This window comes from Apis dorsata, unplaced genomic scaffold, assembly GCF_000469605.1.
Source record: "Apis dorsata unplaced genomic scaffold, Apis dorsata 1.3 scaffold_88, whole genome shotgun sequence".
NCBI classification, from domain to species: Eukaryota; Metazoa; Arthropoda; class Insecta; order Hymenoptera; family Apidae; genus Apis; species Apis dorsata.
The window spans coordinates 181,289-194,507 of record NW_006263386.1 but is presented as its reverse complement, the minus strand read 5'-3'; the positions used below and the strand labels follow the sequence as shown (position 1 = coordinate 194,507).

General features: G+C 32.5%; 1 protein-coding gene across 3 annotated transcripts in view; it reads right to left on the bottom strand.

Annotated features, from left to right (window-relative positions):
• LOC102681230 (tubulin polyglutamylase TTLL4-like) overlaps window positions 1–13,219 on the bottom strand; it is a 127,311-nt gene that overhangs the window by 91,821 nt on the left and 22,271 nt on the right. The window contains exon 1 of one of the 3 annotated variants that reach the window (XM_006611418.2): window positions 3,706–4,839. The exons of the other annotated variants lie outside the window; for them this stretch is intronic. The gene's annotated coding sequence lies outside the window, so the exon portion shown is untranslated. Of the gene's footprint in view, window positions 1–3,705; window positions 4,840–13,219 lie in introns of those variants that run through there. 3 annotated transcript variants of the gene reach the window in all.

Genomic DNA, 13,219 nt, shown 5'->3' with positions numbered 1-13,219 from the left:
TACACACGCTGTTGGGGCCGATGGCAGGCAAGCGAGCGAGCCGATCAACACACCCTCGAAAAACGCACCCGCGCGTACCCTGCACGCGTGTGCACACGATTCTTCCACGTGTACCCGATTCTTCCACGGATAAGTGGTGGTCGGATAGATCGGCGTTTATTTTAAGGCCTTTTCTCCAGATCTACGCGGCCCCTCCCTCCCCCTTTCACGTTTTGAGCATGTTGATCAATTCATCAATTTTTGCGATTGCACGAACGTGTCGTTTCTAATTTATTTTTTCTAATATAACAGCGAATGTTTTAATTATGTTTCAATAATTAAAATTCGAAAAATTGTGTTCAGAGTTCTAGTTCCTTGGAACTTTTACGAAGACGATCTTAGCCCACTTCGATAGATGAAATGTTGATTGTTATAATAAAGTAAATAAAGATTGAGAATTTTCATTATATAAATATGTAATAGTTGAAAAATAGACCCCTCAAAATTAATGATCAAAATTAGAAATTAAATAAATTATTGTTCTGAAATGAAAAAAGGATCGTGAAAGATTTTCATTAAAAATAGAATTGAAAGTATATAAAAAAGAATTCATAATTTTTAGATAATTAATATCCATCGAATGAAGTAAAAAAGTTCTAACAAACATGAATCGAAACATTAATATTTTTCAAAGTAAAATATGGCACAAAATTGATATGAGCAAAATATCTGTCTATAAAATAGATTTTTCATTACTTTTCTCCATTGATTTTCTCGATTGTCTATTAAACCTTGATTCATTCAATCTACTTGCCTCGATTAAATCGATTTAAGATTAAAATCTCGTATAATAATACAATATAAATATTTTAATATGCATCCATTTAACCATAACCATATTATATTACTCGACATTTCTGTATCGTTTCAACATTTTCAATAACATTATAAATATTTTTCCCAAGAATATAAGCTGTTTATAGGCAAGTTCATAGATTGTTGGGTTTTATATGTGTTTATGAAACGATATAATGAGAACACATATATGAAATGAATAACAAAAAAAAATAAAAAAAATAAAAAAAATTAATTTGACAGTATATTCATATAATATAATATAAATTACATTAATAATCTGATTATTATATAATGGAATCAATATAAATATACTGTAAATTATATACTTATACATTGATATTCATATCAATGCTTGTTTCTATTTATTTTCCTTATTTCTTATAAACTTCTTATCAATAACATTACAAAAATCCATATGAAATTGCTGATTAATTATATAAATCATAAATCAGATGTAAAATCAAAGAAACTAATTAAATTAAATATTTGTACTTGTCTGAAAATTAAAAAAAAAAATTTTAGAAAATACCTACGAACAGAAAAGTAAAATTTTCTCTCGATAAATCGAGCATCGGCATTCACCCGTATGCACACGTCCATCCGAGAAAGGGAGAGAAAGAAGGAAATATCGGGCACAACCGAGGCAAGACCGACAGATGCGTGCGGTTGGTCAGGAATCTAAATATCGCGGCCTTGTACACCCCTTTGCCACCCCTCTTGTCCCATTCATCTTGAGTCTGACTCGACCATTAGCGGAATCCATTCTTCCAAGGATTTCGTTTAGCCGCATTTACATATCTCGCTGTTCCAAGTCCATGAAATACAGGCGTGCATGAACGCCTTTCGCCATGAACGCATATTTCCCTACAATTTACTCGCGAGGTGTCATTCATCTCGGGCCGATTGCCCATTAAAGGGGATAAAGATTCGCGGTTTGTCTGTCTCGTGTTTGTTTTAAAATAATTAAAAATCCGATGTCGAGATGCGTTTATACTTGGTAAATTATGCTTACGATGTTTTGATGTTTTGATGAACACGGTTCATGTACTATAATAAGAATAAAATATTTAATAAATTAAAATTGATATATGATACATGGTATATGATAATAAACTATTAAAAAATTAATTTAAAAAAAGTATCTGTAATTTGTGATATAAACAAGCAATATAATTTTGAAGAACAATTGTTATACATTATACCTATATTATTTGTTAAAAAAAGAGAATAAATAAATTAATTTATTATATAATTTAAATATTTAACTAATAGAATTCTTGTATTCTTATTTTTCAAAATATTCAAGAAAGAATAGAATATGAACTTACATATAATAAGTAAAAACCTGTATATAAAATTGAATAAATATATACAGTCATTACAAATATTTTAATAATACTAGCACAAAGAATTTATCTAATTCCTTATTTATATCTATAATTTTGATCAGTAATAAAAACAAATCCAAAACAACCAAAAAAAATGAAATTGCATCAAATTTTCTAGAATGTAAAATCATCTCAAACTTTTTGTTTTCCTTTTACTTTAAATCAATACCTAAACAAAATAACAGATTGAAAGCATGTCGGTATAATTTGAGGGTGTCGAGAAGCTGTTAACTTGGAACGAATTCTTAGAAAAAAGTTCAAAAATTAAAATATTCCTCGGAAATATATTCTTGGTGTGGATATTCGAGGCCAACAAAGCGTTAATGATCGATAGATCGAAGCGAGCCAGTTAAACGATCAGATTATCCGCGCTATAGGCTCTTATAACTTATTCCACCGATACGGAGTCTGATCGGATCGTGGTAATAGCTTCTGGTTACCGGTTGTAACCCGAAGCTCTCGATTTAGTTCGAAATCGATCAACGCATAGTGTATAAAAACGCTATCCGCACGTTAGCCATATTTAATGCGGGCCAATCCCTTCAGGGCCTCCTATTTACGTGGAATGTAAATCACATCCACGGGATTTTCGCTTCTTATCGATCGTTTTCTATTTGAATACAGACATTTTCAATTCTGCTCCTCCCTCGCAGATGCGTCACGTACGAATCTTAATTTAATGCACGCAACGTTCGAATTTCTCGCGCGTTTCGGATTGTTAAATTGTACGATACGTTGCTTGAATTGAAAGAAAGAATCGTGACGATCTTTGATATTATATATGTTTAAGATTAGAATATTGAATAAATTATCTGTTAAAAAATCATTATTTTATATATTGCATTTTGTTCATGTTTATGTTATTTCAAAAATATTCCTATAAATTAATCCCTATAGATTAATCCCTATAAATTAATCCCTATAGATTAATCCCTATAAATTAATCCCTATAAATAATTCGATAAGCCGTAAAAATCTAACCTAAAAACCTAAATGATATTTTCTAACAAAAAATATGCTTCAATGTTTAATATTCAATGTTTTTAAAATATAAAATTTACACGTCTTATATTATACATTATATTTTTAATCATTAAACGTTTTATTAAAAGAATCGATTTTAGATTCTATCTGTTATAAATAATCAATATGAATGATAAATATGTACTTATATAAGAATAGATGTTTCATCAATAACTAAAATTTTCAAATAGAGATACAATTCGAACGAATTGAAAAAAATAAATAAACTGCAATCGTGTTCCGTTTTTCGTTCTCGATCTAAGGTTAAGTACGCAGTACTACGGCCTTCTGTGCAACAAGTTATCCTTCTATCCCCACCATTTCATCAAATCAACACGTTTCTCTCTCCCTCCCACATAATCCTTTTTCCTTCGGTTTGACGCACCGATGTGCTTCTATACAACTATATCTACCTGTCTCTTTTCATTCTTAAGAATATTCCAGTTCTTTCACTCACCTTCAACATACGGTGTTCTCTGTCCTTTGTTGCTTCTCGATGCGACGTAATTTCTTTCCTCCTCCAGCACAACCTTACCACGTGCTTCTCTCGCACTCGTTTCTCTGATCTGAGTACAGGCATGTGCCGCGCATGCGCCAAATGCTACCGTGCGCAGCTCGTGCTGCGCGTACGCCAGAAACGAGCGTCCTTTCTTTTCTTTCTTGCTCTCACCATGTTCACACTACTTCCTCTGCCGGCTTCTTGGCTTTTAGCGTACTTTCTATCCTTCTTTCACTCTCTTTGTTCCTTTTATTGTGCATCTTTTTCTATAGTACCGTGCGCAGCTCGTGCTGCGCGTGCGCCACCAAGTACCTATTTCTCCTCCTCTTTCTTCCTTTACAGGAATTTTCCATCTCACTTCTACAACTTCTTACTACGATCCTTCGACGATTTTTATCCTGTTCTTTGTTTGCTATCCTTTATTCTTACTATTTCTTTCTACCTAACAGTAACAGTACCTCTCTTCCTCTGTTATACGATGGTCAGCTCGTGCAGAGCGTATGCCACGATGAAACACTTATTTTCTATCTTCTTTCCAATCACTATCCGTCCTTATTGTAACTTGTCTGGTCGTTCTATCTTCCTGCACAGGTTTCGTAATACTTTTTGTCTTTCTTTCTTTTTTCTCTTCATCGTTTTACTTTCTTTTGCTAACTAACCTTGTTCATCTCATGCTGAGTTTTTGTTTTTCTGTTGCACTGTGCGCAGCTCGTGCTGCGCGTACGCCACGGCCGTCCTTTCTTTTCTCTTTTGCTCTCGTTCGTCACCTCGCTAATCGTACATCCTCTTCTCTCTTTTTACCTTTCTCGTCGTTCCTTTTGTATTTCTTATTTTGTTTTCCTTGGCTGTTCTTTTATTCTTTTTCACTGTCTTCGTTACAATCTGCCTTTACCTTTAAGTGCGCGCGCAATTCGAGCTGAACGCAAATGTCAACCTTTCTGACTCATCTTTCTTTCTCGACGTTCCGATCCTTTCTTTGTTTTACTTCTTTATTACAGATTAAGAATTCACAATTTCCCATAAGAATTTAATAGTTTCCAAACCCGAAATATCCTATTAAAGTATCGAACACCAATGTTTGACACACTTCACTGTTGCAACGACGCCGACTTCATTTACACTAAATTTTCGTCAATTTGATTCCGCGCATGCGCAAAGCGAAAAGTTTTTACCAACTAAAGAATATTGAATTTAGCGGAAAAATTTAAAATGCGAAACTATTTGTTAAAATTAAAATGAAAAAATATAATAATTTTTCAATTTCATTTTATATTTATTTAAATGCAATTATATGTAAGAAAAATTAATAAATGAAAATAACTTTATAATAATATTTTATATTTATATTTTCGTGTATCTTTTTGATTTTCATTTATTTAAATGAAAAAAAAATGCAATATGTTAAATAATTTATTTTAATAAATAACATATTAATATTTTATGATACAAATAACAATTATTTAACATATTTCAAATTATCAATAGAAAATCTATAACTTTCCATCAGGAAATTATTTCCTCCTTTATTTTTCATACAACTATTATTTTATTTCCTCAATACCATATATAACAATGAGAACTAAAACAATGTCAACATTCTCACATAAAAAATTCACCGCAGCAACACGTGAAATGTAAATTACATAACCGGCAGTTACTACCTTTTTCCATAAGGGTGAACGATACAAACAATATCGAAGGGGTGGAAGGTACCTGCCCTTCTGCGCACCCGATCCTACGCACGTATGTACCTGTGCGAACGTTGTCTCTACCCTCTGCCCTACTCGACTTCGGTAACGCGCATGCGCAGCCCTTCAGCTATATAAGAGGAAGACTCCTCATCCTAGCTCACACTCAATCACACCTACTCAAAACGTGCGCATCTTTAGAGATAGAATCGAATCATATCCATCCATAGAAATATTCGTGTTGCAATCTTGTACACGTGTCTACCTCGTTCCATTTCCGTTTCATTTCGATTTCCCTTTACTTCTCATTCTCTTCCTCTCTTTCTCTCTCTCTTTCTCTCCCTCTCTCTCTCTCAAAAGAGATCTGCCTCGTATACTTGCCATACTTATACATACATACAAACCTATACATATACAAACGAGAGAGGTACGTACAGAGATCTACGTGACGTACACGAATCGTACAGGCCGTAAAGGCTTGCTCGATCAAGAACACCGAGAGTCCACACGCAGACAGTCTGGTTTTGTAACGTCAGGAATCACGACCGGTTTTTCTGCTGCATCGGCGTCACCATGAAGAGGCAAATCTCGAGAATAACCGTCAGTTCGATGACTGATCGACGTATTGACAGTGGGCTGTTCGCCAGACGGGCCATCAAGAATACTCTGTCGACCGTTCGAGGATTATACGGCAAGCTTCGGCGAGAGATCATTCATGTAAACGACAAGATCATGCGGCAGAGTCGCGTTAACGAGATTGGAGGCAGAACGACAGCGTTCAGGATGCATGTGGACGACGAAGAGTTGCGGAATCTGAGAAACGAGAATCTGGAAAACGAATTGAAAGAGCTGGCGATGAAAATGAACAGGAATTACTTCCACGATGTCCCGTTAGGAAGAAGACTACTCGACGAAGAGGAAGATGGCGAGGAAGATCGAGGAATCGAGGATCGATAGATACGATTAGTAAGGTCTTTTATTGTATTCCACGAATTTTAAATTTTAGCTTTAAGTTTAAAACGTCTTTCATGTTAGAAGTTAAGATTGTAGATTCGATTGCCATTTAACTCCTGGTTCGGAGCTTTAATTGCATTAATATCGAATGGATCGATTCGTTATAGTAAAGTTATAGAATTAAGAGAACCATTTGCAATAATAGTATCGTAAGGATATTTTTTTAAGTTAGATAATATTTTTAGACTGATTTAAACTGTGATATTAAGATTAAATATATCCAGATTAATAAATCGTAGATATAATTGCTCGAACTTTGTTCGAGGATATAGGCCGCCCAGTGCATATTCTATAATCTCAGAAATTGTGATACTTGCAGAGAAAATTTTATATTGTATCTTATTATCGTTGAAATTGTGATATAGGATAGGAATTAGGACTTCCAAAAAAAGCTGTGATATTAGAAATTAAAAGAAATTGCAATAATAGTTTGTAAATTAGAGAAACTGTGATAATAGAATGCTTTAAAGAAAATAAGGATTATATTAAATAAGTAAATTCTTTGATCTCATTAAATACGTGTCTTCCATAAAATTGCAATATTAGTTCATAATAAAATAATCAAAAAATTTTATATAGGAAAATTATAAAGAGAAACTGTGATAATTATTCATAAGATTTGTAATAATTTGTAAGTTAGAATAGAATTCATGGAATTATGGCTCGAGCGATATCTTGTGATACTTGTAATTATCCTGAGATCTACCTATTGATCCATAAAATTGAAATTTGTGTGTAGAGAAATCATTTTTGTGTCTTGGCTTATTTGTGAAATTTGTATTTTGTATGTTTGTATTTTTTTCTTCTTTTTGTCGCTTTGTTTTCTCGATTTGTGCACTTTGATTTGTAATTCTTAGGCTTATTCGCACTCTTTTTTGTATAATCGTTTTGCGTTTTCATATTTTTTTCCGATTATATATATGTTCCGATTTCTTTTGCTTTGTATTTAAGATATGCATGTATTTGTATTCAATAAACGAATTGTGTGAATAATCATGAATTTATTATTTGTTATCCATTCCCTATTCCTAATAATTTTACTAAGAACTATTCTTTTCTATTATATTTAAGATATTATATTTATTTATTCTAAATTTTGAACGATTTTTAGTAAGTGAAGGAAATACATATACATAAAAAGATAGTATTCTTGTTAAGAAAAAGAAAAATAGACACTCATTTCCATACACTTGTTCTATTGTAGTAAATGTATTTGAATTAATTATAATTTTAAATAACTATATTTATTAGTTTTTAAACTTTTGATTTTAAATTTTAAAATCTTTGAATAAAGTATTTAAAAAAGAATTAGATAAACACACAATATTTAACTGAATATTAAAATTAGAAGAATAAAGATATACATAATTTTACTTAAAAATATAATAATATTATAAATTGTTATTATAATATTCCTATAAAATATGTATAAAATATTAAATAATATTAAATTTATTAATGTTAATAATAATATTTATAATTATTGTAAATAAACATATATAAAGATATAATAAAAAATTGTGATAAACAAAATAAAGAAGAGAATTGTTCTGCAATTTTATATAAATTAGAAATTAAAAACAATTGTGTTTAAAAAAAAGATATTTTCAAAAGAATATTTTATATGATTTGAAATATTTTTTCCTGCTTTATTATGTAAATATTTTTTTAAAGTGTTGTGCACCATCTATTATTAGCCCTTTTAACTTCTCTAAACTGCATAGTTTGGTCTTGCTACGCTAGATGGCGATCATCCAAAGGGCCACTATGCCCTTCATATTAATAAACATAATCTATGATTTATTTAAACTATATTTTATTAATTTTACATACTCATCATTGATAAATCCAATTTAATTTATTATAAAATATTAAAATACACAATTTCTCTTATACATTGGAGAAGTAATATATATCTATATTCCATAAGAAATTATACCAATCATATTATTATTATTATTATTATAAATTTTATATTCTCATAAATTTTGTATACATAAGATTGAAAATTTTTATCAAGAAAAATAGATAAAAATATATATATATATATATGATATATAATTAAACATTTCACCTATATTTACTACATAATACATAATAATAAAAAAAAAAAAAACATAAAATAAAGATCAAGTAAATTATTCCATTGATATTACTATCAACTGTCTACACTTAATCATTACCTCAAGATCTCAAAAACATCTCAAGCATTCAGATCGAAAGAAAAAGAACGATAGATAACATAATCAAAAAGATACATAAAACCATTATCACATTGACGTGTACAAACTGTACCACTGAAAATAGTAGCGCCAAAGAAAGGAAAGAATGAAAAAAAGAAAGAGAGAGAGAGAGAGAGAGAAAGAGAGGAAGAAGGAAAAAGAAGATTTTTTTACATGTGGAATATCTTGGTCGCGCGTCCTCGAATGGAACTAAGATTAATCCAGCGAGTCCTGTCATTAATAAAGGTGTTCGCGATTCATCGGTCGACATTCGAGCGCAGACCACAAAAGGGGAGCAAGGTATTGCGGTATTAAGTGACAAGACACGCAATCGTGGCACGGAAAAAAGAAATGAAAAGAAAAGAGAGAGAGAGAGAGAGGGAAAGAGAGAGAGAGAGAAGGAACGACGGTCAGACGACGAATAAAGAAGTGAAACGAAAGGGGATGAAAAAAAGGAATAATAAGCGTTCGGTACGTTTCTAGAGGGATCGAAAAAAATAACTGGCATGGTTCAGATTACGAGCATTAACTGTCATTATACGGGTAGCCAACTACCTGAAGGCTTTCATTATGTTGCTGCTGATTCAATACAATTTTCCATTTAGATTATCGCGATGATCTTTCGCGGATCTAACCTGTTGCGTGGCCCTCAGGAAGCGCAACGTGATATGATCGGATCATGGTACGGCCCTAATGGAAAAGGAACTTTCTCTTTCTCGCTGTCTACAGGATCTATATAGACAGATTTTCTACCACCGCATAAAAGAATTCCATTGGCCATCCACGGGGCCTTAATCTGAAAGTGGCGTAGTGTTGGGTTACGTTTTCGAAACTTTTGAAAATATTGTCAAATATTTGATGCCGCTACAGGAAAAGGGGCCTTTTCAATGTGGGCCATGGGCGTTCGTGGGGATTAGATATACGATACCGCGTTTCGAATCTTCGTTCTTTGATGAACGAGATATTGATTTGGATCGACACAGTGTCTTTTGAAGGAAATAATAATAATTGTGATAATGCATTTGTGGTGTTAGAAAAAATGTGAGAAGTACGTTTTATAAAGAAGGATCAGTTGTGATCGAATTTTAATGAATGATGTAATATTTTTACAAAGAGAATAATTTGTAATGAAATTATGGAAGAAAAATAAAGAAAATTCGAACGAGAATCACCATGCATTTTTTAAAAGGGATATATTTATGGAAAAAGAAAAAGAAAAAGTTTTTTATTATAGTAATAATAATTTCTTTACACGCACACATATATATACGTTTCTGAGTCGCAAACATCTTGGAATCAAGTGAATGCTTCTCAAAATGTAAAAATAACATCGGAATGTATTTTAGGACGAAGCACGAGGATCCTCTCAATTCCACTGACATTCGTGTCATTTTCGCCATGCGAGATGAATACATTTGAACGGTCCCTTCAGTCAGTCACGACGCATCTGAGCTTCTAAAAAGCCTGCTATTGTCATGGAACCTAGCATTATGGAGTGATTTTCGAGTTATTCCGACTTATTCACTACAAAAGATGGTCTAGGCTGCGGATCTCTATTGTAACATCTTTCAACCAGTGGCGTCGCAAATCGCAAAATATATATACAATCTTCATTTTAACATTATCGAATAAATAAAGAAAATATTCCCATATATCGATACATAAATGATATGGATTAAAAATTAACGAATAATTTTTTAATATCACTTTGAATAAATTATTCGATAAAATAAAACAAGCCTTTCTTTAATTATAATATTCCGTACAAATGTATACAATTTATTTAAAAAATTAAAAAACCACTCTTACACTTTCTTTCATAAAATCTGAATTTAACATTTGTGTGACTATTAATAAATAAAATAATATTTTAACAATACTTGCTAGAATTGAAAAAAAATTAATGGAATAAAGATTCACGAGAAATTGCGATTCGCTACGCCAATGGGAACCATAGGATCCAGAATAAAGTGACTCGAGGCTCAACAAGCCATTCCCGGCTACAATATCATCGGGGAAGACAAATTTCTTAAAAATGTACCTTTTCGACTCTTAAAAGGGACAATTATTGTATTATTTGACGCCGTTTAAGCCCGGCAAAACGAACTTAAAGACTTTCCATGGGATCACGCGACCCGCAAGGATCCTTGTATTATTTCAAAGGATCGAGAATTCAACGGTGCGAAAATTCGCGTTCGAAAATGTTATTCTTCTGCTGTTCGGGCCACGGAAATATTTTTCGAAATAAAATGGGGATCCAGGTGGCCCCATGGCTTATTGGCTCTGATAATAGACATATTAAGTCACACACCCGTACGTCAAACTTCGTCTTCCATTTATTATTATTAGGGGAGATGAAAAGATGAAATCCAAAAGATGCAGAAAATTTCCACTTCTGCTTGTTAAGATAAATAATCCACCTTCGAAGGATGGATTTATCGGGTGAATGTCGAGAAAGTTTAGACTTCTTGATTGCACTATTGTGTCCTAAGGCATTTATTTTTCTTCTCCGTTTTCAATAAGTGAATATAATTTATAAAATATTCCTAAGCTCTCCTTTTCCTACATTCGAAATCTAGTTAAAATAATTCAAATACTTATTTATAATTTTTTAAAAAAATTAAAATATATATCTTCGAAAGAAAATAATAAGAAAATTCTGTATCCATAATTCAGAGTATTTTATTATTTGACACCCTTTCGAATTCTTTTGTATTTAAAAAAGAGATAAAAAAGATTCGATACGAAAAAGATTTCCTCAAAAATTTTGGATTAATAAATCTTAAACAACAACATTTCCAATTAAAAAAGTAATCTAACTCTTCTGAAAAAAAAATAAACATCACTTCTCCTTTATTATCACAAAGCATCAATCTTCGAACCCTTGAAAAGAAAAACTGTGACGTAGTCACGTATCCTGAACGAATTTTCCAACCGCTCGACGATATACGAAGGCACTTAATGTCCAAAGATATCCTCGAATCATCGAATCTCATGGAATCTTGCCCCGATCAAAGAGATCCCCTCGCCACTTAGGTATCGATTTTTCTTGCGTTTCGTGACAATCGTGGCCGGCACAGACGAGGGCCCTCTTCCTTACACACCTACCCCTCCTACTCACGAACAATTCGTACGAGGAAGAAAGAAGAAAAAAAAGAAGAAGAAGAAGAAGAAAAAAAAGAAACCGAGAGAAGAATTGGTGTTCCTCCGCCCGCTTTTTTGAGGCGAGCCGTGGACTCTGATTCTTTTGTGAACACGTGCACGAGAAATCGTAAATCTAACTAAAGAAAAACCCTTATACAGAGAATAGAAGAGGAGAGGAGGAAGGAAGGAAGAGGCCGGTCGGGGATACTTAGGGCGAACCCATATATACGGGGGGCTCGTGGAAACCTATACTAAGTGGATAATGGGGCATAGGCGTAATCTTGCCACTGTAACGATACCTGCCGCATTTTTAGATACGTTTCCCCGGATTATAGGGGGCGAATTACGACTATGAGATCCAAGCATCTAGCTAAACTTACGAGGCTTGGGGTGTATTGTTGGGGCTATTGTACAAAGCGGCTGAATGATAGAAATATTTGTAACTTGGCGCACCAAGGTCTCGGTCTTGGAGAGGCTCGAGTGCACTTTCTGCCTCTGGAGAGCAATGTGTCGGTTATCTTTCTGGTCCCGAGTGGTGTTTCGAGTAGTAGTACTTCGACAGGGAGATCCTGCTGCCTCTTAAGAACAGATAGCGCTGCTTCAAATTTCATTCTTGTTCTTGAAGATGTTGTAACGCCTCGAATATTGTAGAAATATTAAGGAAATTGTGCCTCTGAAATAGATGCTCGTTTTCAATTTGAAATTAAATATTTAATGCCATTTTTTTTTTCATTTAATTTTTTCCCCTTCGAGAACGCAAAATTGATCCTCACAGTTGAAGAATAAAATCATTCTTGCATCAAATTATATTTTAAGATCCCATTTAAAATTATTCTATAATAATGAATAAAGAATAATTTGACTATACATTTAGTAATATTTAGTAATAATTATCTCTTAATTACAAAGTAATAATTAATAATTAATGAAACAGATTTAGAAACTCTTAAAGGATGTTCATCAATAAGAAGAAGACACAAAATCTATAAAATATTTTTATAAAGTATTTTATGCAATGAGCTCAACATGATTTGTATATATTTGATCAAAAATAAGAACGATGTTGTAACAAGTAATGCGTTCTTGAATGATAATCATTATGTATATAAGTATATTTATAAATATACATATACAATACCTGCATGTAACTAACAGAAGCTATTACGAAAAAATTGAAGATAAAAAAAATCCCACAAAATTGCAGCTTTCCTCTCTTATGAAAATTCAAATAATGAATATTGCATAATGAAGCAAGTCGACGAGTCGAAGAGATTGCAAATTGTAGGTACCATGTGGGTACGCCCCTATAATAAATCCTAAAAGTGATTGGAAGTTCACCACACTCTTGCAGAAATTACAATACAAGCGTCTCTACAAATCATGTCGTGATTATTCGCGAAACGC